The following is a 26744-nucleotide window of genomic DNA, read 5'->3' as shown; positions in this document are numbered from 1 at the left end:
TTAATTTTGTTATTAAGTTTATCAAATTTGTTATTTATTAATATATTTATTATTGCTGCTATTAGTTGTTTACTTTTAATATAATGTATAACTTCTATAATTAAGTTAATAATTATGATTTAATTATTATTATATAATTGTTGTTATCTGTTTAGCTTTTAATTTATTTATTATTGCATTATTACATTAATTATTATTATTAAATGATTTATTATTATTACATGATTTATTAGTCATACATTTATTTTTATTATTATTATTATTAAGAAGAAGAAGATGATGATGATAAAACTGTACATTACTAAGTAATAGTGTAAAATGGATTTGTGTAATTAGCATATACTATATAAATGTATTTTTGAATAGCCATGAATTCATGGGTTCCATGATTATGATTTGCAAAATGAAATTGGAATGAAATATTGAAGATAATTAGCTAGCTCATGCCAGTTATTATGGGCTGTAAATCTGTTTTTCAGTGCTGCTATCAAACAGGTCCAGACGTGATTAACTTGCTTGCTGGGATAATGCATATAAACACCAGCAAATCAGTTATTTTGAATGACATTTCACACTAATAGGCTTTTTTGTCCCCTCAAACTTTTGATGAACATATCACTGTACACAGTTCCCATCTGGGACTGTCAAAAATGACTTGAAGTCAGGTCAAACCTGAAGTGTTTGGTGTATGTCAAGTCAAGCTGTTCTCAAAATAGTGAGTCAATTCAAGTCCAAACCTCTGGTTCCCAGTGCAGACAGACGAGATTAAGCCAGAGCACTGGGACCTCAGACTCTGTCATAGAGGTTCAAAGAACCAAGACAATTCTGAGATGAGATGATTCTGTTCATTTTATCTCTTCTATCCAATGATTCGAATTTAATTTATTCACAAAACTGGAATATTGAAAAAATGCTGTCATTGCCTTTGGAGGTGGATGCCTGCTGCTTGGGAGCGCAGTCGCGTACGACAAGAAATGCTTTGATCATAGACTTTGCTCAGGCATTTCAGAACGACCAAAACAACATTTCAGATGCTGTTGTTGGAAACTCAGAAACGAAGACCAGGAGACTCTTGGGTATCTTCAGCAGACTTCTTTATTGAGAACACGCTGCGCGGCGCTGCAGTCATCAAAAGTCTAACTAAGGCAGTGTTACATTGTAGTTTATATACATTTAGGGGGCAGTGCTTAGGAATGGAGACAAAGCACCTTAAACAAAGACCTTAAACAAAGCATGCAAATTAAGTATTCAGGTATAGCAACCTGCCCCATTTAACCACTCCTAATCCAATCAGCATAACTGCCCAAAGACTGGGGCAGGGGCACCAAGAGCCATTACAAACAAAAGGTGAGAGTCTCCGTTATCTGGCTCATTTGACTTACAATAAGAGAACAGGTACTGGCAGGAACCTCTTGCTACAAACTTGTTTAACAGAATCGTTCATCTGGTGTCATCATCTTTACCATAAATGCTAAATACAATGGATTTCACTTTAGTTTTTCAGGTGATTGTATGTAAGGACATAGGATCAGTAGATCTAAGACACTGTGCAACAAGATCGATCAGCTGGTTAGTCAAGTTATCTCGTCCCATTGTGCATATGTGACAAGTCACATGACTTTTCTGATGTGCATGGTGGAATTTATGTGGTAAATGTGTTTCCATGTGCATTTTTTCTTATCAGATAAAAAGTTTATCCTACTCAATTATGCGCAAAAGTATTTTATGCTAATTATTTTAATTTATGCGCATCTTGGTGCTTCCATCCAGCATTTTTTTATGCAATATTCCAAAATGCACATAAAAAAAGGTTAATGGAGACATGACACATCACAAATGTTTCATATAAATAATTTGGGTTTCCTTATTTTCATCAATAGAGTACAGTAAATATGATTGTTTTGTGCTTTATTTTCCGTTGATTAGTTAAGATTTTCATTATTACTTTTTCTGTGGTCAAATGAACAGTTACATTGAGAAATGACACAGTTGAAGCTTCAATAATATCAATAATATTTGTCTACTGGTTTTGATTAATCAAAGCAACTAAAAACATTTCAATGGAATTTAATAGGTAATAATTACTATAATTATTTTACACTATTGCACTTGGGTCTCTGGGACTTTAAACTGAAAGAAAGCAAATTTTAACCAAATCATACTTCAGATGAGACACCATATGACCTGATATGTCTGACTACTTAACATAAAGGCATTCTATTGTCCATAAAATGACATATACAGTCAAGGCCAAAAATATTGGCACCCTTGGTAAATATGATCAAAGAAGGCTGTGAAAATGAATCTGCATTGTTAATCCTTTTTATCTTTTATTTCAATCTAGCCTTTCATTGGATAATAAGAATTTAAAATGGGGGAAATATCATTATGAAATTAATGTTTTTCTTAAACACTCGCTGGAAACAATAATTGGCATCCCTAGTGTCACAAATTCAGCCTCTGTGGCTCCCTCCGCTCACCACCAGAGGGCACCGTCACCTGAGTACTAACTATCATTGTACTTAATTTCCCATATACCCCGTACCTGTGGCTGATTACACTCACAGGTGTTTCCCATTGACTCTGAACTATTTAAACTGTTCTCCCAGCTTCCTCATTGCGAAGTCTTGTCTTGCCATGCAAACATTTCCGAGCGTTTATTCCGTGTGTGATTCCCCGTGTATGACCTGGACTGTTTACTGGACTCTGATTCTCTGCCGCCTGCCTACTCTGATTCAATCTGCCTTGTCTTTGATTATCCTGTGTGTTTGCCGCCTGTCCTGATCTTCAGCCTGAACTCTGACTTTGATTCTGCCTTACCTACGTTGTGTTTGAAGCCCGTTATTGATCTCTGCCTGTTTGACTTGCATTCTGTTTTAATAAAGCTGCACATGGATCCTAACGTAACAACTAGAAATTCTTATGAGTAAAATATCTCTGAAGTATATTCCCATTCATATTCAACATTTTCAGCACTCCAGGGTGATTATGAACATGCAATTATCCAGCCATGTCTTCCTGTTTCACATAAATATAAATAGGAGGGAAAACAAAGTCCAAATTCCCTTAATCATCCATCACAATGAGAAAAATCAAAGAATATATTTCTGATGTTCAGCAAAAGATAATTGAGCTTCACAAATCAGGGAAATGGCTTTAAGAAAAGAGATAGAGCAGTGAAAATCCCCATTTCCACCATCAGGGCAATAATTAAGATTTTCCAATCAACAGAAAATGTTACGAAACTGCCTGGAAGAGGACGTGTGTCTATATCGTCCTAATGCATGGTGAGGAGGAGAGTTTGAGTGGCTAAAGACCACAGCTGGAGAACTGTAGAAAATAGTTGAGTCTTGGGGTCAGAAAACCTTGTCAAACAGCAACTACATCACCACATGTTGTTTGGGAGGATTTCAAGAAAAATTCTCCTAGCTCATCCAAAAACAAACTCCAGCATATTCAGTTATCAGACACGACTGGAACTTCAAACGGGACTGGCTTCTATGGTCAGATGAAACCAAACAAAATTAGCTTTTTAGCAGCAAACACTCAAGATGGGTTTGGTGAACACAGGGATAAAAAGTACCCCATGTGTACAATGAAATATACTGCTGTATTTTTGATGCTGTGGGCCTATATTTCTGCTGGAGGTCCTGGACATCTTGTTTAGACACATGGCATCACGGATTCTATCAAATACCAACAGATAAAAAATCAATAAGTGACTGACTCTGTTATAAATCTTATAATGGGCCATGTTTGGATCTTCTAACCAGACAATAATCCAAACACAAACCTCAAAAACAACACAAAAATGGGTCACTGAGCACAAAAACAAGCTTCTGCTACGGCCATTCCAGTCCTCTGACCTGAACCCTGTAGAAAATGAGTGAGGTGAACTGAAGAGAAGAAGCACCAACATGGAGCTGTGAATCTAAAGGGTCTGGAGTGATTCTGGATGAAGGAATGGTCTCTGATCTCTTGTCAGGTGTTCTCTAACCTCATCAGGTATTATAGGAGAAAATTTAGAGCTGTTAAACTAGCAAATGGAGGTTTCAAAAAGTATTGAATAAAAGGGTGCCATTGATTGTGGCCAATGTGTATTAGAGAAAAACATTTATTTCATAATGAAATTTCCACCCATTATAAATTCTTATTATCCAATGAAAGGTTAGATTTTTGTGAATTTTTTAAATAAAAGTTCAAAAGGATTAACAATGCAGATTAATTTTCACAGCCGCCTTTGATCATATTTACCAAGGGTGCCGATATTTTTGGCCATGACAGTAAAGGATAATTCAGCATAAGACCACAGCAAATGTGCTAATGTGTTGTATTATCATTAGCTTAATTTGCCTCAGCTGAGAAGAATGCTGAGATACTTATTTTTCTTTAATAGTCTCCAGTCCTGAGTGTGAAAGAGTAATCGCACACACGCATACACAGAAGGACGGAGACGGGAAAAGCAAGCTGCCAATGAATTGTTTGAGTTGGACTCTCAGCAGATGAGAGCAGGATTAGCGTCCCTTCTGCAGGTTAATTACACTGAGAGACCACACGCACACTTTCTCTAAGGATGTGGCTTTGCTGTTGGGTCAAAATGCCCCATCATTTATTAAGAGCCTCTTTTCAAAGCCTTCATTAAATTATGACAGAAAATGTGCTGAAATGTGCCGCTCAAACTATTAAAATCAGACCAAATTATGGAATCTTGTTAAAAAATAAACTTTAGATGCTTTAAGAGCCATCAGAAGGATGTGCATAGCTGTAGGTGCTACACAGAGTTTCTGATCAAATATACCTATACGTATGTCATTTTTCCCCCTGTTGCACAGTGTCTGTTTCTCTCTGTGTAGTTGAAGAGGGTGCTTTTACATTTCCAGTAGTCTATAACGTGCCACATCCTCACTATCAGTAAAGCAGTTCTGCGGGAATATAATTTACTGTCCCGTAAAAATGAAATAAGAGGTAGAAGTTACTTTACAGTGTGTGTGAGCTGTGATAGCACCTTAGCCCATTCAACCCACATCATATAGCACACAAAGACGTTTGACAGGCAGAGGGAACATCTAGCGTATTGTCAAGAGTCACGATAAAAGGAAACATCAATAAAGGGGGATGGTAAGACTGCTGAACCCTGCTTTTCACAGTCAGCGGATGAGCTACAATGTCCCTCTGGCTTAAAAAATCATACTCTACTTAATTGTATCAGTGTCTTGTAGTAATTCAAGTATAGCTAACACTTAGACGTAGTAGTCCAACTCTTGTCTGAGAGAAAGAGAGGAACATAAGGCTCCAGACTATAGAAATGACCAGGGACAGGGAGCCATATCTATATACAGTGCTGTTTATTGAAACACATTTGAAGACAGTAAAACAATGCAGTTGTTTCGTTAAGAGCTATTTCAACCTGAGCAAACCCGATATACTCAAGCCAAAGTTATTTTTTGTTCTTCCCTTATAGGGTTAAGAAGATGTTCGAAATACCTTTTCAGTGGTATATTGTTAGCGAACATCCCGGCCTTTTTTTATCAGGTCAATAACTGCACCGCCAACAACACACATTTGTCGTGTTCCTGAATAAATTGCTATTTTTGAACTAATCCGTGGAATGAATAATTCAACGACTCACTCGTAAAGTCAACAGCAGCATCCAAAATCACATACTGTCTATGTACTTCATTTGAATAAGAACTTAATTCATAACCATTACAAAGGTATGTTCTACATATAGAAGTCAACATTTGACGTGGAACAAAAAAGGTCATCAAAATTGTCCTAAAACAAGAATGCATTTTGGTTATAATCCACTTCAAGGTTTTAATCCACTCCAAATGTTGACAAATGTAGAATGAATGTAAGACATACTACATTTGTCACATTGACACTGTTATGTGACTTACGGCATCAGTAGTGTCGCTTCAATGCTATTCACAAATCCTCTCACGTGGCCTTGTGGGATAGTAAAGTGTCTACTAGATATGTACTTTAAAAAATCGCTGGAAGCGAGAATACTGTGAATTCAGACATACTACTCTTTTTACATACTGTTTTTCATCTACTATATTGTAGGCAAGTAAACACTCATGGACACAGGGAGTCACTTGTTTCATTCACAAATGAATTCATTTTTTGTTTTGTTTTTTGTTTATGAGAAAATCGTTAGGCGAGTAGGTGGCAACAGTCACTTGTTGCCACCTACTGGCCTAACGATGTAACCTGCAGAAACTTTCACTGATAAATCCCCACCACTAATACACAGATTGACAGCTTTTCTCAACACGCAAAAACATACAACAGACAGCGAAAAGTCCCTGACTTCATGGTCACTAGATTTTAAATTGCTATTAATGTTACTTGTGACCATTTAAGTCCGTTTGGAGCCCTGCCACATTTACTAACACAGTACTAACATAGTAATGTTTATGGACTTTTCATAACAGTAACAGTTTACTGCAGTATTATTTGCATTTTAATGCGCTGCGCTATTTACTTTCTGTCACTGATCTGGAGGGATTATGGGTTCAGTTCGTTATGCCTTTCGAATTAAAGGCCACTCAAAATGGTTTGTGCTGCACTGATTCTCTCCATGTTGTGGCTCCTCCAGATGCAGCAAAACCCGTGTCAGACCCATGGCAAATATAAACTGACACCCGAGTCGCCAACATCTCCCTGAGCCTGTCATTCTCAAAGACATGCTTGTATTTTCATTTCTGACATGTTTCCCTGTCAGCCATCCCATTAACACTACAGCTAATGGAACAAGACTGGAGCGCGTCTGCAAGAGGACAACAAGAAGCCATTTTATCCAGATTAAATAAATGCTTACGATGTATATACTGCATTAATCCATAATAAAATAAGTCTAGGATTTAAGGACCTTTTGATTTACTAATAAACCTATACAATTTAATGATTTACAGTGATTTATACAAAAAAAAAAAAGACTGTTAATAATTTTTTAAAAAGTTTTTCTCAAGCACCAAATCAGCATATTAGAAGGATTTCTGAAGGATGTGTCAGCAGTGTCACATCTTCAGGCGTGGATGAGAAGGTCAAAGGTCACTACTGAACACACCTCACACTGAATTTCATCTTAGATCACGAGAGAAATGCACATAGCACTGTGAGAATATATTTCACCTTTGTGAACTAAACTGTGATGGCAAATGTAATTAAAATGTGTATGACGACAGGGTTGATGGACCATGTTAAAAAGGGCTACTCGGGCTACTTTTTTCTTTGCATTGCATCATAGGTTTGAAACTCATTCAGCCTGACGTGCAGCTCTTCCACTCGTGTGCACAAATACACTGCCTTTCCTGTCTAGACGGCCTCATTAATAAGACAACAACTAACCATAATAGGTTCAAATGGTCAGCACTGGACTTTAATTAACATTTTACATTACACCGGCCGTTCTCATTCTTTTCCTCATTGTTTTGCATTTAAATGGCAGTTGTTTTGACTGAGTGAGTGGTTTAATGGATTCCTGCAGGCTGTTTCATGTGGTATTTGTTAGAAGTATGTTATGTTATGTTATGTTATGGTATATATTATGGCCCTGGACTTTATAGATATAATGAATAGTGGCATTTTCAGTAGGCAGGAGGCCTGTGTATCCCATATATAATGGAACAACAGCCTGAGGAATCAAAGTCTGTCCCTTTACATGCTAATAATCATTCAGAAAACCCTGCATAATTTGGTTTTTACAGGAAAAATCTACATTATGTCATAATTTAACCCAATAAAACCTACCTTCTGTATAAAATGTGTCTTATGTAAAATAGTCCCACTTCAGTTTGTCATTTTTAGAAAAATCATGTTAAAATGTAAATATCAAATATGATCCATCAGGCTTTTGAGGGACATTTATTTGTTCATCTCTCCATCAGCTTTCTTCATTTTTGGCCATATAAATATCGGCAACTGTACCAAATTGTAAATAGTTTTTATGCTCAGTTTGGGCCTCAAATAAAATTTAGGGTTTTTTTCCCCTCATGTATGATCTCCATATTCTCAGTACATGTATAATATACTATATGATCCATAAAAGACTGTATCAAGTATGATACTCAACAGAAAACACAGTCACACTTGAATTTGAGAACCAATTCTCACTATTAACTGAGTTTTTCAGAGTTTATCACCTTCATGTCATTGCAAAACTGCATGACTTTATTTCTTCCACAAAATTTTCCTTTTATTTAAGGCACTTTCCCTACATACTAGCTCTGCTGTTTTATGGTTGAAAGCACTCTGATATTCTCAGACCTGGAGAAAAGTGACAGAAAGAGGATGTCTGATCAATTTAAGGGAACGCTCTATGTTTAGAGCCTTCTTATCTAATCATCTTCTTGTCAGGCTGCCTAGTCCTTTCAGACAGGCTATCATTGCACCTTCAGACTACTTCAGAGTCTATCATATCATATTTCAGGGTTAAAGTGGTATTTATAGCTTTATCAATACTAAGACGCATGGCAGAATGCAGACATTTGTAACTGAAACCCACTGTGAGACATGCACCTGCTTTAGCCTGCAGATGCCAACAGAAGTCCCACAATTCAGATAGCAGGGTTTATTAACGGCAGTTTTTTTAAAAAAAAGTGTGATTTTCCCAGCTATTATTTCATGCGTTTGCATTGATACGCACACACACACACACACACACACACACACACACACACACACACACACACACACACATTTGCATATGCTTTCTCATTTCAGTAAATAAAACAAAAATATTTAGCTAAATTAAAAAAACTATAACAAGTCATGGCTCATCTGTGCGTTAACATTGGCACGTTATATTGTGGCAAAATTTTGTGTTTATTTTTTGAGTATTAAACTTTTGGTGTTAATAATACACTACATTTTTGTATTAATTTGCAAATGAAAATTTTACTTAAGGAAGCACAATCTTCAGTTCTTTGTTACCATCTTAATTTGCATCAGCTTATTTGCTTACGGTGACCTTGGTAAGCTGGGATTGTTGCAGCTTCCTCTAACAATCACCCTGGGAAATGTGTGGGTTGGCATGAGGATGGTACATATTTAACATAACACCATTTTACCTCTATCAAAGGGAAAGGCTCATCTACAGGCCCATTCAGTCAACTCAAATTAACATAAGATGTACAGATCTAGAGAGGTTAGAAAAGACAACCCTGAGGAATGTACTTGCATAAATGCGCGGATCTATTTTTGTCCTAATGTCTTCCACCCCCCTCATTCTCTTTCTCATGCTAGTGGCATTTCATGCGTAAGAGTGGCCTTCATTCAGGAGCTATAGTTTGGGGTCATAGCACAAGAAAATGACAATGTTTGCTTTCCTTGAAAATATAAACAAAAATAAAAAACAGAGAGAGGCATTCAGACATTATATAATATTTACCAATAGAGTTCAACAGTGACCACCCACCCCTTCTTCAGTAGCCAGTATCTTATTATATATGTAAGCACTATATATATTATATATAATGTATATATTTTTGTTATTTTTTTGAAGCAAGTTCTTTAAATGCTGTCCTTCTGCTAAAAAAGAGAATGTCCTGATGTAACATGCCTCGTCTTATGGAGCTCAAATAAAAACAGAGAATAGGAACTCTACTCATCTGTTGACTCAATTATTTTTTAACACCATATATGATGTTTTCTCACACAAATACCGTCTGCTTACCTCTCAGCAAGAGAAAACGTCTGTTTTCACATATCTATCATATGCATTACCTATAACCCAAGATATAAATTATTTATGGGTAATGTAGTTTGCCTATTAAAAACCCTTTTCTTTTCAATATGAAGAACTTTAATGAGATTTTACTTCCAGATGCTGACTGTTACGCTCTATACCAGAGAGAGTGGCCTTTAATGAACAGATTTACAAAAACTGCAAGACAAAAAGAGGATAATTAAAACTACCATGTCTCCACTTTTCACAGCAGTTTTGTGCTGAAATTGTCAACGCTGGGGGAATAAATTCAGAGAAAGGAGCTGAACATATTAAAGAAATAATTCACACTGCTAATGAAAGTCTGATAAACCAACATAATTTTGTTTATTATCTTATTCGTTCACTTATTCTCAGGATATAATGAAATTAATAATATTTCTGAGAAACAATTTTTCACACCTGTAAGCATAATAGATATGCAATATTATATTATATATAGATTGTGCAATATTATGTACGGGAATACATTTGGTTAGCGCACTACACATAAAATTCTCTGACGTACATCATTGGCATGTTTAAAGGAAACCACCCTGTCATTCAGTTGGTACTGTCTAATCGTACTGGTCTGCCCAGAGCTGACACCTCAGATTTTTCCCATGTGGATGTGGGAGGAGGATTATGAGCTCTGCTGGCTGTCACTAATGCACATGATTGATTGACAGCTTAATGTCATTATCAGAATATTACACTTTTGATGCCATTGGGTTTTCAGTGAGCAGGCTTAGCTGCTCACATCTGATGAGTGTCGGTGTGACTCATACTACACATCCGATCAACGCTTTGCAGGGAATCCCTTTCATTTATGAAAACATATCAAACGATTTGGTAGTACTTTTTATTAATGTTCAGTAGTAAACATTACAGTATATATAAAGCTTAAAGGAATAGTTCACCCAAAAATGAACATTTACTGAAAATCTACTCACACTCAGACCATCCAGGATGTAGATGAGTTTGTTCCTTCATCATAATAGAGATTTGGAGAAATTCAGCATTACACCACTTGCTCACCAGTGGATCCTCTGCAGTGAATGGGTGCCATCAGAATGATAACAACATCACAATAATCCACAAGTAATCCACACCACTCCAGTCAATCAGTTAACATCTTGTAAAGTGAAAAGCTGCATGTTTGTGAAACAAATCCACCAGGGTGTTTTAAACCATTGCTTCTAGACAAAATATAAAAACCCAATATCAATAATATTGCCTTCTCCAATAAAAAAAAAATCCATCCGCTGTTGTCCTCTCACATCATAATCACACCGACATATTTGTTTACAACTGTTTTGGACTGTTATCTCTTGTAAACAGTGCTTGATCTCTGCATATTTCTCTCCTGATTCAGACATAATGACTTTTTCACTGGAGAAAGCATATTATCGATAGAGGACTCGTTTTTTAGCTTAAAGATGGATTTCTCATAAACACATAGCTTTTAGCTTCACAAGATATTAACTGATGGACTGGAGTGGTGTGGATTACTTGTGGATTATTGTGATGTTTTTATCAGCTGTTTGGACTCTCATTCCGACGGCACCCATTTACTGCAAAGGATCTATTGGTGAGCAAGTGACGTAATGCTACATTTCTCCAAATCTGTTCCAATGAAGAACCAAACTCATCTTGGATGGCCTGAGGTTGAGTAAATTTTCAGCAAATTCCCCACACGCTTTCTAAGATAACAGCACCCTGTCCAAGACATTAAACACCCACTACTACGTGTTACTCTCTGTTCAAGAGAAGCCAGCTAAAGCTGCTCAAAGCACAAATCAGTGATCTTCATGTGAGTGTCCAGTCATTGGTTTGCAGCAGAGATGCAGTGCCATTGTAACGAGCTCATGAGGATATGATTAAGTGGGCGTGCGCAGGAGCAGCTCGTGGTTGCTGTGTTTTGTTGTTTGCTCATTGCTTGGTTACCTGTTGAACATCATGTAGTGTCATTGCCTGTGCCTCCCTCCCACTCAAACCTACAGAATACTCTTCAACAGCCTTAAAAGCAGGTGAAAGAAAAACATAATCTAAAGTCATGGCAACAGATGCACCTGCAGGAGCTGCCACGGCATAATGTTGTTTACAAGTCAATTAGCATTTCTGCTAATAGCATTTCGATTCAATATGTGGTGAACAATGTGTCCTTTTACTCACAGGATCAGTCTTGCATTTGGTTTGCTTTTTTTTTTTTTGCACTGGTATTATCCACTTAATGATACATAATTTGATTTCTCTGGTAATCACTGGCTGTGCTTCCAAAGGTCCACAGTAAATTGGGTCAGAGTTGAAACTGCTCGAATGTTGAGTGCTGCTGTAGCTCAAAACATTAGGGAACATTGACACAAATCATGTGAAAGGACCTTAAATCAGTATTCCATGTTTGAAACAAGTTAAGCTCAATTGACAGCCCTTGGGATAATGTTGATCATCACAAACATTTATTTCGAGTTGTTCTTCCTTTTCTTCAAAAAAAAAAAAAAAAACTAAAAAAAGCAAAACTTTGGGTTACAGCGAGGAACTAAAAAATGGAAGTGAATGGGGCAAATGGAAAACAGAAGTGAACGTTAAATAGACAGTACAACCACAGGACATAAATAATATGCATGTTAACATGAATTGAGCATGGGAAAACACTTACTGATCTTTTCTAGGTAAAACTGCAATCATGACAATGTCACAGTTTACTATTTTGAATATCAGTTAATTCTCATGCACATCCAATCAGAGATCTCACTTAATGGCCCTGATGCCTATTCAACATCCTGAATCAGGCAAACTGTGTGGAACACCCCGAAACAAAATTAGCCTGCAACGGCCCAACATTGGCTGATAGTTGACCGTTGGCTTGGTGTGATAAAGTGTGCTTCTTTTTTCCACAAGGGTCACATTTCTGCTTTTAAATCCTCCAAAAATTGCCCCCATTTACATCTATTGTAATCACTTCACCATAACCTCAAAGCTTGCTTTCAAAGAAAAGGATGGACAAGTGTAAATTATTACTTTTTTGGCACCACAAATGCTCTCAATTGAGCTTAAGTTGTATTGAACCCCCAATATTCCTCTAATGGTTGTGTTCATATCACTTGGTAGTGTGAAAGCAGTGCTTACAGTAGGGGGGCTGCTGATGAGAAGTGTAACAGCCAGTAATTCTGAGGGTAGGAAAGCTGTCATCCTAAATGCAAGTAAAGGATTTGTTTTGTTCTCTTCCTTTTCCTCCCGAGCAGCCTGATACCCACTGGCTTTGGGGCGGGCATCATGGGCCCATTACACATTAAGACATAACATGCTCACAGCTCGTATCTCTCTGACAGAAAAGTGAGGTAATAGTCTGAGGCAGTCCTTTGATCCTGGGCGGAGGCGTTTACAGCTGTTCAGCACGGATAATGCATTCTCTCAGACTGGCACATTAAATAATGCTGATCTAATCTCTGGGCTGTTAAATTTTTATACCTCTGACAGGGGTGGGATGTGAAGGTTTTTTTTCTCAGAGTTAGTTAAGATGACTTTAACGTGCAATTTTTTTTCATGCCTACTAAAGCATAACAGATGGCAAGTGCACTTTGCTGTAGTGTAAAGTACTATAATCATCAATCAGAATGATTAATGGTTTGATTGATTGCCTGATGAGAATTTACAGACTGACTGACTGCATGAATGATATATTATGACTGAACTAGCAATCGACACTAGTATATTTATTCATTAACATTAACCTGAATTAATAAATGCAGTAAACATTGTTTTAGTTTATGATACTTAATACATGCACTTAATGTTAACAAACTGAACCTCAATAAATATAGAATGATTGACAAAATGATAGACAGAATAATAGACAGAAGGATAAATAGATATATAGAATGACAGAACGATAGAATGAAAGAACAATAGAACAACAGAATGATAGAATGAATGAGATAGATAGATAGATAGATAGATAGATATATAGATAGATAGATAGATAGATAGATAGATAGATAGATAGATAGATAGATAGATAGATAGATAGATAGATAGATAGATAGATAGATAGATAGATAGATAGATAGCTCTTTCTCCATGCTGAGGTTTCTTGAAGTGAATTAAAATGACCTATTTCTCAGCACTAGATAGAGAGCAGTCCAGACAGGAGCAGCGTGACTCAGTCCGCTAGGAGGTTCACACTCACACCATCCTACACTGAAGGATGCTGGCATGCAGGAATGCTGGAACACAACAGCAAACTCATCAGGCTAAAAAAACAATGGCAAGAGAATGCAGCCTGTGGACCTATAGATTTGTGTCCAATAAACCATCTAGTTCTGTAGGCCTCTCGCTGGTGAAGAGCTCCCTCTCTCGCTGTGAGAGAGGAAAAAATGAGGCCAGTAAGATTCACAGCTGACTCCAAATGAAATGTGGTTTATTGACGTGTGAAAGAATCCAGTCACGATATGTGTGCACACTGGGCAGACACAGACAGGAAATCAGTACCGTGCTGCAGCTCTCCTGAGAGTACTTCAATCAAACTCTCTCTGCATAGCCTTCATTTATTAAACGTCTTCTATCTCTGTCTGAACCATTAGGAATGACAAGACTAACACTGGCAGTGAAATGCTGTTTAACATGCTGAGCACCTTTATATGAGCAAATAAAATCAGCTTTTGTCTTTTACTCTGACATCCATTTGCAATCATTTATTGTCATTCAGACCATTCAGTTAAAAACAAAAACATACACAAGTACACCAAAACATTTGTTCTCAATGTACATAAACACAACACAATGTACAGACAACAAACATTTTGCATTACTGTGATGGTGAAAAATATAACATTTTGTTGTAATGTGACATTAAGTAAAACGTTTTCAAAGAGAAAGTTTTTAAGAGAAAGTTTTCAAATATTTTTTAAATAAATTAAATATTATTATAATATTAACCAGCATATTTATAGATACATTTGTATTATGTATTTATAATTTATTTTATTATTTATAATTATTTAATTACATTTATTCATTTATCAATTTAATTAATAAATATCACACAGTTTTTGCATTGCACCACATGACATTTTATGTCATGTTCTGAGAGACTGTGCTGCACAGCTGACAGATGTCCTAACAGATATCTTCAACACCTCGCTGAGCCAGGCAGTTGTCCCCACATGTCTCAAATCCACAATAATCATACCGGTACCAAGGAAATCACCAGTGTCCTGTCTAAATGACTACCGTCCCAACTACCTCCAATGACTACCTCCCCAACACACTCGACCCGCTCCAGTTTGCATACCGTCCAAACTGCTCTATGGACGATGCAATTTCCTCCACCATCTGGCTCTTACCCAATAAAGACTCCTATGTTAGAATGCTGTTCATTGACTTCAGCTCAGCATTCAACACAATAATCCCACAACAGCTCATAAATAAACTAAACCTGCTGGGCCTTAACAACTCCCTTTGTAATTGGATCCTGGACTTTCTAACCAGAAGAACTCAGTCAGTCCGTGTTGGCCACAACACCTCAAGCACTACAACACTGAGCACAGGTGCCCCACAAGGCTGTGTGCTCAGCCCGCTGCTCTTCACGCTGCTGACCCACGACTGCACTGAAGTTCAGCTCCAACCACATCATCAAGTTTGCTGATGACACAACAGTGGAAGGTCTCATCAGCAACAACGATGAAACGCACTACAGAGAGGAAGTGGCACAACTGGCTGAATGGTGTGGCACAAACAATCTGTCCCTCAATGTGGGGAAGACAAAGGAGGTTGTGATAGACTTCAGGAGAAACTCCGTTGACCACCCCCCACTGACCATCGACAGCTCGACTGTGGAGAGAGTCAGCAGCATTAAATTCCTGGGGGTGCACATCACAGAGGATCTCACCTGGACCACCAACACCATGTCACTCTCCATGTCACAACAGCGCCTACACTTTCTCCGCCGACTGAAAAGAGCAAGTCTCCCTCCACCCATCCTCACCACATTCTACAGGGGCACCATTGAGAGTGTGCTGACCAGCGGCATCACTGTCTGGTACAGGAACTGCAGTGCTGCTGACCGCAAGACCCTCCAGCGGACAGTGAACACAGCTGCAAAGATCATCGGTGCCCCTCTCCCCTCCATCCTGGACATTTTCCTTACACGATACTCCAGCAAAACCAACAGCATCGTGAAGGACTCGACCCATCCCTCCCACAGTCTCTTCCAGCTCCTACCACCAGGAAGATGGTACCGGAGCATCAGAGCCCGCTCCGCCAGACTGCTCAACAGCTTTTTCCCACAGGCTGTGTGAGCCCTGAACTCAAATCACCCCACCCCCCTCTGAAACCCCATGCAAACCCCTACCTCCTGAAACATGGACCATCCCCCAACCTTACCACACCAAAGAAAAAAACTGTATGAAACTTTTTTGTGCAATTCGAAGTGTGCTACACACAGGTGAGTGGGCCTTTACAAACCACCTGTAGTAACTCACTCTCCTCTATGTGCACTAGACACTTCATACACACTGCTGCGTGTACACAATCCCACAAAGACTCAGCAATATATGTATGTTTACATGCTCATGCACTACAAATCATCCTGCACTGTTCCCCAACCAGCTGCTTGATTCAAAATGTTTCTCTTTGCACATGTACAGTATTTATGTGAAGGATTCGTATAATTTGTATTTTTTTATCTTTTATTTTTTTTGTTTGTATAGGGTAAATATTTATATATAGTATACTTATAGTTAGAATCTGTCAGTAGGTTAGTTGTGTATAGGTTTATAGTGTTTTATACTTCATTGTTGTATGTCTGTATTTATGTAGCATCGCGGTCCTGCGAGGCACGACATTTCTTTCCACTGTATGTCCCCACATGTAGCGGAATGACAATAGAGTATGTTTCCTGTCTGGGCAAGCCCCACGCAGAAGCCGCTCTGACTGAGATGGAATGTTCACACGAGTCTCGCCTCTCTCTGCCCCTCACTCTCTACCGGGGCAGAGGGATTCAGCGCTCGGCTGTGAGCGAGCTTACATCGGCTCAGACCGTGCTTGCCTTGCTCTCGCCATGCAGAGATGACTCTCCCGTCCTATTCTTGCGCCCAGACCAGCGTTCCTTGGCTGATGCAAGCGACATGGTTTTATTCAGTGCTATCGAGGACGAGCTGCTAGATGACAGCATGTCTCTAGCAGCATCAGACGTAGAGGATATTTCGGGCTCTTCTATCGAACCCGCCCCTTTGCCATCTACGGATCCCAGAGAACCAAAACAGGGATGGACGCAGAGTTTTTCCGCGTCCTCTCTAGAGCGGTGGAAGGGTTGGGATTGGAGTGGTCCAAACCGGAGGAGCCCACTCATAGCCGTCTGGACGAATGGTTCCTGCCAGGGCGCCGTTAGGCCCCACGTCAAGGGAGCCTCGCCTTTTTTTCCGGAGGTCCATTACGAGCTCACAAAATCACAGCGTGCTCCCTACTCGGCTCGCCTTCGCACACACGCTTCATCTGCGCTCTCCTCAGTCGACATGAAAACGCTTTGCAAGAGTGTTTTACTGCTGTGCAGAAGTCGTCCCAGGCAATGCGGCACTTCTTGCCTAAACGCTCCAGCTCTGCAAACGCCACCAGTCACCCCAAACCTGCACCAACACAGCAGCCAGCAAAGCTCGCGCCTTCGCCTGCTCAGCCTACTCAAAAGCCTGAGTCTCAACAGCACTCTCGCTCGGCCAGACACTACTCATTTTCAAAGCGCCAAGGCCCCCGGCCCAAGCTGATGCTGGATCCTGCGCCTCAGGCGTTGTTCTGATCCACTGGACAGGAAGAGGAGGGGGCAAGGTCTCGTCTTCACCGGACCACCTCCTAAATGGCCTCTGTTATGCCCCCAAGCTCCCCATTCTGTTCCAGGTGCCAGTGGCATTGTGTGTGTTATGAAATATGTTGTGACTGCAGGGCCCATTCAAAAAGCGCTGTTATAGCAAGAAAAATAAAACTCAAACATTTCCAAAAAGAGAGCAAATTTCCTCTTACACTAATCACGAGTGTCAGGTCCCCTCACGCCGATCTACCACCTGAACCAATCCAACCCCTCGCTACACGGGCTGAGGCCTGGCAGGCAATCCCCGGAGTGTCAGATTGGGTTTTGGGCATAATAAAACGAGGATACTCACTTCGGTTCGCTCGAAGACCCCCGCGATTCAGCGGTGTGGTTCCCACCTTAGTGCAGAGCAAGGGATTAGCCTTTGAGTGGCATATCAGTACATATCAGACTATCCTTTCTCCTCGCACTTTTACGAAGTGGATAGATGTGGCTCTTTCCCCTATCGTCCCTGTGTGGTACCTGCCCACGGTCCTGAAAGCCCTCAAGGGTTCCCCAGTCGAGCCACTACTGTCTGTGGACCTAAAAGCCCTATCGTTAAAAACCGTCCTGCTACTGGCATTAGCATCAGTTAAACGAGTAGGTGATTTGCAGGCACTTTCGGTGAGCCCTGCCTGCCTGGAATTTGGGCCTAACGACTCCAAGGTCGTCCTAAAGCCAAGGCATGGATATATTCCTAAAGTGCTCTACACCCCATTTAGAGCACAGGTTACTCTCTCGGCGCTTCTTCCTTCGACAGAAGACCAGGAGTTGAATCTTCTCTGCCCTATCAGGGCATTGAGAATTTACATTGAGCGTTCCGCCCCATTCAGACAGTCGGAACAACTCTTTGTATGCTTTGGTAGCGCACCAAGGGGTCTCCGGTCACAACGCAGAGAATTTCTCGATGGTTGGTTGACACTATTGCACGAACATACACCTCCTCGGGCCTGCAAAGCCCCATAGGAGTAAGAGCCCATTCCACTCGGGGGCGTGGCCTCATCTTGGGTATGGTCTTGCAGTGCGTCTATAGCAGGAATTTTTTTGGTGGCCGGCTGGGCCTTGCCGTCCACATTTGCCAAGTTCTATAACTTGGACGTTCCGGCCTTACAGGCTTGGATTCTATCTGCTTAAAGGGGCACGCACCTGCTTAGAGCATGTATATTCATTGTACTCTCTTGGCCCTTTCAGAAGTGCTGAGGCTGTACAGAATTATTTGGAATGAATATCCAAGGCTGGGTTGACCTAGGTTGTTCCTCTTTCATGGATTGGCGGGATTGTATTGGTTCCCCATAAGCGTCTAGCAACGCAGTACCAGTGAAGTATCGAAAAGGGAACGTACTCGGTTACTAACATAACCTCGGTTCCCTGAGATACGGGAACGAGTACTGCGTTGCCGGCCTTGCCATGATGCTGCACGACTCTGTGTCGTCGCTTCAGTCGAATTTCCTATGGTGCATCACCCGCTTATACTGTATAGCCAGATGGCTCTGCCCCTTCTGGCAGGCTTCCTCGCCATAGGTTCAATAAGAAGAAACATATTTATTTTACACAGTGAAGAATATGCAGTTTTTTTTATATATTTGATTATTCTTAATTAATCGCTGACTGTTTACTTGTCTTCAGTAGCAAAAATTACTATATCGTGATATCATTACAGTGAAATAAAATTACTCATATCGTGATAAGATTTTGGTCATAACACCCACCACTCACCTGAACCAACTTTGCCTTGTCATAAAGACATATTGACCTAAGAGACATATTGGGGGTCTGAAAGGCTATTATTGAATTAATGCAATTAAAAATAATAATAATTTACCTAAATTACCTGAAACTAAAAACATACACATCATAGATGGCACATAGCTGTTGTATGTGTGAATTGCATTTTTAATGTATTTATTATGCAACCACATTTGTCACTGTTAAATATCTACTGTCAAACAGTAGCCATTAAATCCTATAATCATCCTTGGTCTTGCATTGTATTATGATTTACACTACATCAGTATCAGGTCTAAAGCTAACCCTCATATAGTTGTATTGATTTGCAATTAAAATATCATTATCATAGTTAGCGGTCTGATCCTTCATAGTAGATGTGCTGCTTTAATCTCTCTCACGAACAGTCACACTTTCCTCCTCACCCTGCCTTAACAGTGTCAATCACAACCACTTACACTCAAAACCCCTCACGTAGCGTACAAAATAGCTTGCAATCTCATGACGAGATGTTATGAAGCTCTGAATGAGGCCAAATTAGATGGAGCATGGCACAGTATGAGACGCAGGTGTCTCCACACAAAGACTGAGACGTGAACTACTGCTGGTGTGAATGAGTCTTTACAACAGCCCATATGGCAAACCAAGCACATAGTCTTCCACTCAATAGTGCTCACTCCACTCGCAGCACGTGTCTCTGTTGTTTCTACGGCCTTACAATCTGTCATTGCAATTACACACAAATGAAGCCATTACAAGAACACAAATCAAGATAGATGTAGTGTGTGTAGGGGTATTCTTTGGGCAGTCATTCATGTGCTTATTGCAGAATGACGAAGTCAATAAGTAGATCCAATTAATCTGCATTAAATCACACAGCTAGATGACTGCCATCAGAATGATGACTATTAAGCCTTCTGTCCCTCTCTGTGGGATCATCTCATTACGGCCTTCAGGTCACCACCTGCTCTCTTGTGCCTGCGTCTCACCTCGAGGACTTTTACCAAAATTCTTCTTTTTATATGGAAAGGAGGAATACAAATGTCTGGGCACAATCAATGAGTACACAGATACGTCATGGCCTCAGATAAGGACTAAATAAACAAGAGCATCCTGGGAACTCTGGCACCCGTGAACAGTTTGTTTGGCTTTGCTGAAAATTAAACATCGTCTTCTGAACAGTTAAGCATTCTCAGCCCCTGTGAAAAACAAGTGCCCTTAATTGCACTGAATGTGCACTTGGAGTGTACTTCAAATTTCTTATATTTTTAAAAAACTGTACTTGCAGATAATACATTACTGAAATAAAACTTAAGACTTAAAGAGAGTACACGTTCATGACTGGTTCTTAACTCACTTTAAGACTTTTAAAAAGAGCACTTTGTAATCATAAAAAAGAAGTAAATGTATAAATTAAGTTTTACTTCCCCCAGTCTACCCAACATGCCATACAAGTTTCAATACAGATAACATTAAAGGATTTAGTTTACCATAAATGCTTGATGGTACATTCAGCATTACACTTGAAACATATTTCAAATAGAATATAAATATGTAATTAAATACTTAAGCATGTCAAAATACACAATGTTAAATTTAGCCAAGTGCATTTAACATTGAACTATAATGTATTTTAATCTAATTGCAATTAACAGGCAGTTAAACGTCTGAAAACATTACATTCAGTCCACACTTAAGTATATTCTTTTGAAGTATGCTATTAAGGTCATACGTTAAAAACCACATGAAAGTAATCCATATTACTTGTGAACTACATTCTAAGTCTACTGAATCCAAATTATATATTGTTGTGTGAGAAACCTGTTGAAATTTAAGTTGTTATTCACTACTAATCTGCCCCTTTACGAGCTCTTAACACGAGAACAGTTGCAACTGGATCTTAGAGTCAGTGAATCAAATTGATCAGTCCGATTAATGAAAAATGTTAATTTAAAAGGAATAACTTATTAAGAATCCGACATCACTTTGTTCTCTGATGAACATGCCAGGGCCACATGATAAGAATTATTATATATATTATATTCACTTCCTCACACAAAGCTTTCGTATGGCTTCCGGAAATATTGCATAAAAGTTGCTGAATTTTTGAGTGTTGACTTCATGCTATCTGTTTGCCCAAACTGTTGTTCCAAAGTGGAAGTTATAACTGGAACAACAAAAATATCCTGTGCATTCAAAGTTGGGAACACTGTGGCTGTGAGCAGATGGGAGTTTTTATACAAGATCCAAGAGCCCTTGAATTCTGCTGATTCTCCAGTGGAGGATTAAAGGCCAGTTCACACCAAGAATGATAACTATAACAATAACTATATCCATAACGTTTTATCACTGTATAGAGTGCAACCATAATTATAATGACAGGGAAATGATATCATTGGGATCGCTTTCATAGCAGTTATGTTGTTACATCGTACAATACATAGAGCTCTATTGTGTGTTGTGTGGATATTATGCAGCTAATGCAGTTAAGGTTATTGGTGTGAATGGGCTTTAGGTCAATAAATTCAATGAGATGTCTCTGTCCAATATTGAAACTGTCCAAGTACTACAATTTAAGAACTGGAAGCAATTCAAAACAGGAAAGTGTCATTTTTGCTAACATTCCTTGACTGATTCTTGAGTCTACTAGAACAGCTGTTCTTGAACAATAGGCCGGGGCAAACTTCTAAGGGGTCACCAGTCTTAAAATGATTTAAAATAAAACAAAATAAAATAAGTGTTGTTTATATTTTTTTCTGAAGAAAGACAAACATAAATAGTGATGAAAGCTAAAAATATTAAATGTCATGGATGAATATACAGTCGTGGTCAGAATTATTAGAGGTAAACATGATCAAAGAAGGCTGTGAAAATTAATCTGCATTGTTAATCCATTTGATCTTTTATTTAAAAAATCTAACCTTTCATTGGATAATAAGAATTTAAAATGGGGGGAAATCATTAAGAAATAAATGTTTTTCTCTAATACATATGGTCCACAATTAACGGAACCCTTTTATTCAATACTTTTTGAAACCTCCATTTGCCAGTTTAACAGCTCTAAATTTTCTCCTATAATGCCTGATGAGGTTAGAGAACACCTGACAAGAGATCAGAGACCATTCCTTCATCCAGAATCACTCCAGACCCTTTAGATTCACAGCTCCATGACGGTGCTTCTTCTCTTCAGTTCACCTCACTAATCTTCTATAGGGTTCAGGTCAGAGGACTGGAATGGCCAGCAGAAGCTTGGTTTTGTGCTCAGTGACCCATTTTTGTGTTGTTTTTTAGGTTTGTTTTTGGATTATTGTACAGTTGGAAGATCCAAACATGGCCCATTATAAGATTTATAACAGAGTCAGTCACTTATTGATTTTTTATCTGTTGGTATTTGATAGAATCCATAATGCCATGTGTCTAAACAAGATGTCCAGGACCTCCAGCAGAAATATAGGCCCACAACATCAAAAATACAGCAGTATATTTCATTGTACACATGGGGTACTTTTTATCCCTGTGTTCACCAAACCCATCTTGAGTGTTTGCTGCTAAAAAGCCCATTTTTTAGTTTCATCTGACCATAGAAGCCAGTCCCATTTGAAGTTCCAGTCGTGTCTGATAACTGAATGTGCTGAAGGTGAAGGTGCTGTTTGCCATTTATTTTAATTTTTTTCTGACCGCTGGACTCAACTATTTTCTGCAATTCTCCAGCTGTGGTCCTTGGAGAGTCTTTAGCCACTCAAACTCTCCTCCTCACCGTGCATTAGGACGATATAGACACATGTCCTCTTCCAGGCAGTTTCGTAACATTTTCTGTTGATTGGAAATTCTTAATTATTGCCCTGATGGTGGAAATGGGAATTTTCACTGCTCTAGCTCTTTTCTTAAAGCCACTTCACTAATTTGTGAAGCTCAGTTATCTTTTGCTGCACATCAGAAATGTATTCTTTGATTTTTCTCATTGTGATGGATTATTAAGGGAATTTGGGCTTTGTTTTCCCTCCTATTTATATTTCTGTGAAACAGGAAGCCATGGCTGGATAATTTCATGTTCATAATCACCCTAGAGTGCTGAAAATTGTGAATATGAATGGAAATATACTTCAGAGATATTTTATTCATAAGAATTTCTAGGGGTACCAATAATTGTGTCCAACATGTATTCGAGAAAAACATTTATTTCATAATGAGATTTTCCCCCATTTTAATTTTTTTTTAGTTCAATGAAAGGTTAGATGTTTATATTTTCTGTTATTATATTATGTTAGATGATTTTTGAAGTGATTGGTAGGTCTATAATTAAATCTGTTGACTTTAGCAGTTTTTGTTGCATTATAATGGTGACAGTTCAAAAAAGGGAAAATGCACTTCTCAAGATTTAATTTTTTTTTCCCCAAAGTTTGCATAGCATTAACTCAATTACTATTAAATATATCTTAATATCCTATTTTGGATTTAGGTCCTTAACAAACATTTTTAAGGCTCTATGTTGTTCTTTTCCAGAGATATGGGTATTTCAATGCTACTCCATGAGTAAATTGTTAAATTGCACATATTTTCAGTGATCAAAAACCAAAATGTGGGTCGCTTTGCTTTCAGCTAATACTTTTTTTTATTTTAAAGATGACTGTCTGAAGAACAAATAATGTTGAAACTAGAAATGTATATTTTATAAAAGTTTCAGCAGTATTCTCTTCAGCAGGCCTCTAGAAGACTATATTTCTGAACTCAAAACTCTCTAGTCCTCTTAAAGACTCAATGTTCTTTGAGAAAGTGAGGAGGTTCAGTCTCAGGTCAGTGCATCTGGACAGCAGCAGCAAAGACTGAAGCTCCAATCAAGATAAATAACAGTCTGAAAGAGATCCGGACTTCTAACACAAGCTGAACTGTCTTTTTGAGCAGTGCTATCTTAGAGGAAATTCTCTCAGATGACACTTTGGGAGCAAAATCAGTCTGGCAGGCTGAGAACAGAATATTACATGCCTCTATTCCGCGCTGTCATGCACAGACTCTTCTACTGCTTTTAGTCATAATCACATTACAACATCCACACAAACACACATGCATATGCACAGAGCATTATTAAATTAACTGTAATGAGCTATTATATAATAAGAGCTTGCATTAGTGTGAGAGAATAAATGTATAATGATTACAAAATGGAAACAGAAGGAACATTAATCATGTTGTAGACATGCTAAATAGATGTTATAGATATGAGTCCATACTTCAAAACATAGGAAAGTTAGAGTCTAGTCAAAAGTGTATTGGTGTGTGTGTGTGTGTGTGTGTGTGTGTGTGTGTGTGTGTGCGTGCACCTGGTATTCATCACGTCCTGGGGACCAAATGTCCCCACAAGGATAGTAATACCAGTAAATCTTAATCTTGTGGGGACATTTTTTGGTCCCCATGAGGAAACAAGCTTATAAATCATACAGCATAAAGTTTTTTGAAAATCTAAAAATGCAGCATGTTTCCTGTGAGGGCTAAGTTTAGGTGTAGGGTTGGTGTAGGGCAATAGCACATACAGATTGTACAGTATAAAAACCATTACGCCTATGGGATGTCCCCATAAAACATGGAAACCCAACATGTGTGTGTGTGCGTGTGTGTGTCTGTGTGTGTTTTGAGCAGGCCTTTGGTCAAAGAGTGAAATGAAATAGCAAATGAAGAGAAGACATGCGTGCACTGGAGCACAACTCTTTGATGAAATACCAGAGAGCAGAGCTGCTTCCCTTAGGACAACCACAGCCATTAATTAATCCACTGACAAACCAAATAAAACCACACACACACACACACACACACACGCATGCACATGCAATGTTTTATCTGTCCTTTCTCCTAAACTGAATATGAGCACACTTACTTTTATCCACAATCAAGTTACTGATGCAACAGTCAGGTCTCTGTAGCCCAATAAAGGAGCCGTAGTTTTCCACATTCACTCCAGCCCACAGAAGAGCAAAACAGGCAGTAAAATAGACAGAAAACAAGAGAACATGAGACATTTAGACAAAATAAATATTTAAATAAAAACTTTACAAACTGACCACTAAATTACCATATTTAATTATTTTTTAAATCAAGTTAAACATAATTAAATATAACAATAACACACGCATACACATTTCTATTTAAGGTTAATTAGCTTTCTCCTGCATGCTAATGTACTGCATCTTTTAGCAGGCAATTACAGTCTTTCTCTTATTGATGACTCATACTGAAATATGTATATATATACAGGTCCTTCTCAAAAAATTAGCATAATGTGATAAAGTTCATTATTTTCTGTAATGTACTGATAAACATTAGACTTTCATATATTTTAGATTCATTACAACACAACTGAAGTAGTTCAAGCCTTTTATTGTTTTAATATTGATGATTTTGGCATACAGCTCATGAAAACCCAAAATTCCTATCTCAAAAAATTAGCATATCATGAAAAGGTTCTCTAAACGAGCTATTAACCTATTCATCTGAATCAACTAATTAACTCTAAACACCTGCAAAAGATTCCTGAGGCTTTTAAAAACTCCCAGCCTGGTTCATTACTCAAAACCGCAATCATGGGTAAGACTGCCGACCTGACTGCTGTCCAGAAGGCCATCATTGACACCCTCAAGCAAGAGGGTAAGACACAGAAAGAAATTTCTGAACGAATAGGCTGTTCCCAGAGTACTGTATCAAGGCACCTCAGTGGGAAGTCTGTGGGAAGGAAAAAGTGTGGCAGAAAACGCAGCACAACGAGAAGAGGTGACCGGACCCTGAGGAAGATTGTGGAGAAGGACCGATTCCAGACCTTGGGGGACCTGCGGAAGCAGTGGACTGAGTCTGGAGTAGAAACATCCAGAGCCACCGTGTACAGGTGTGTGCAGGAAATGGGCTACAGGTGCCGTATTCCCCAGGTCAAGCCACTTTTGAACCAGAAACAGCGGCAGAAGCGCCTGACCTGGGCTACAGAGAAGCAGCACTGGACTGTTGCTCAGTGGTCCAAAGTACTTTTTTCGGATGAAAGCAAATTTTGCATGTCATTCGGAAATCAAGGTGCCAGAGTCTGGAGGAAGACTGGGGAGAGGGAAATGCCAAAATGCCTGAAGTCCAGTGTCAAGTACCCACAGTCAGTGATGCTGGTGTTGGTCCACTGTGTTTTATCAAGGGCAGGGTCAATGCAGCTAGCTATCAGGAGATTTTGGAGCACTTCATGCTTCCATCTGCTGAAAAGCTTTATGGAGATGAAGATTTCATTTTTCAGCACGACCTGGCACCTGCTCACAGTGCCAAAACCACTGGTAAATGGTTTACTGACCATGGTATTACTGTGATCAATTGGCCTGCCAACTCTCCTGACCTGAACCCCATAGAGAATCTGTGGGATATTGTGAAGAGAAAGTTGAGAGACGCAAGACCCAACACTCTGGATGAGCTTAAGGCCGCTATCGAAGCATCCTGGGCCTCCATAAC

The 26744-nt window shown here is 39.0% G+C and overlaps 1 protein-coding gene across 3 annotated transcripts in view; it reads left to right on the top strand.

Annotated features, from left to right (window-relative positions):
• Positions 1-26744, top strand: part of LOC306885671 (dysbindin-like) — a 39626-nt gene that overhangs the window by 6022 nt on the left and 6860 nt on the right. The gene's annotated exons all lie outside the window — the stretch shown is intronic.

Source organism: Barbus barbus, assembly GCF_936440315.1.
Source record: "Barbus barbus genome assembly, chromosome: 19".
Taxonomy (NCBI): Eukaryota; Metazoa; Chordata; class Actinopteri; order Cypriniformes; family Cyprinidae; genus Barbus; species Barbus barbus.
Note: the sequence above shows the minus strand (reverse complement) of the source record. Positions and strands in the feature narration are given on the sequence as shown.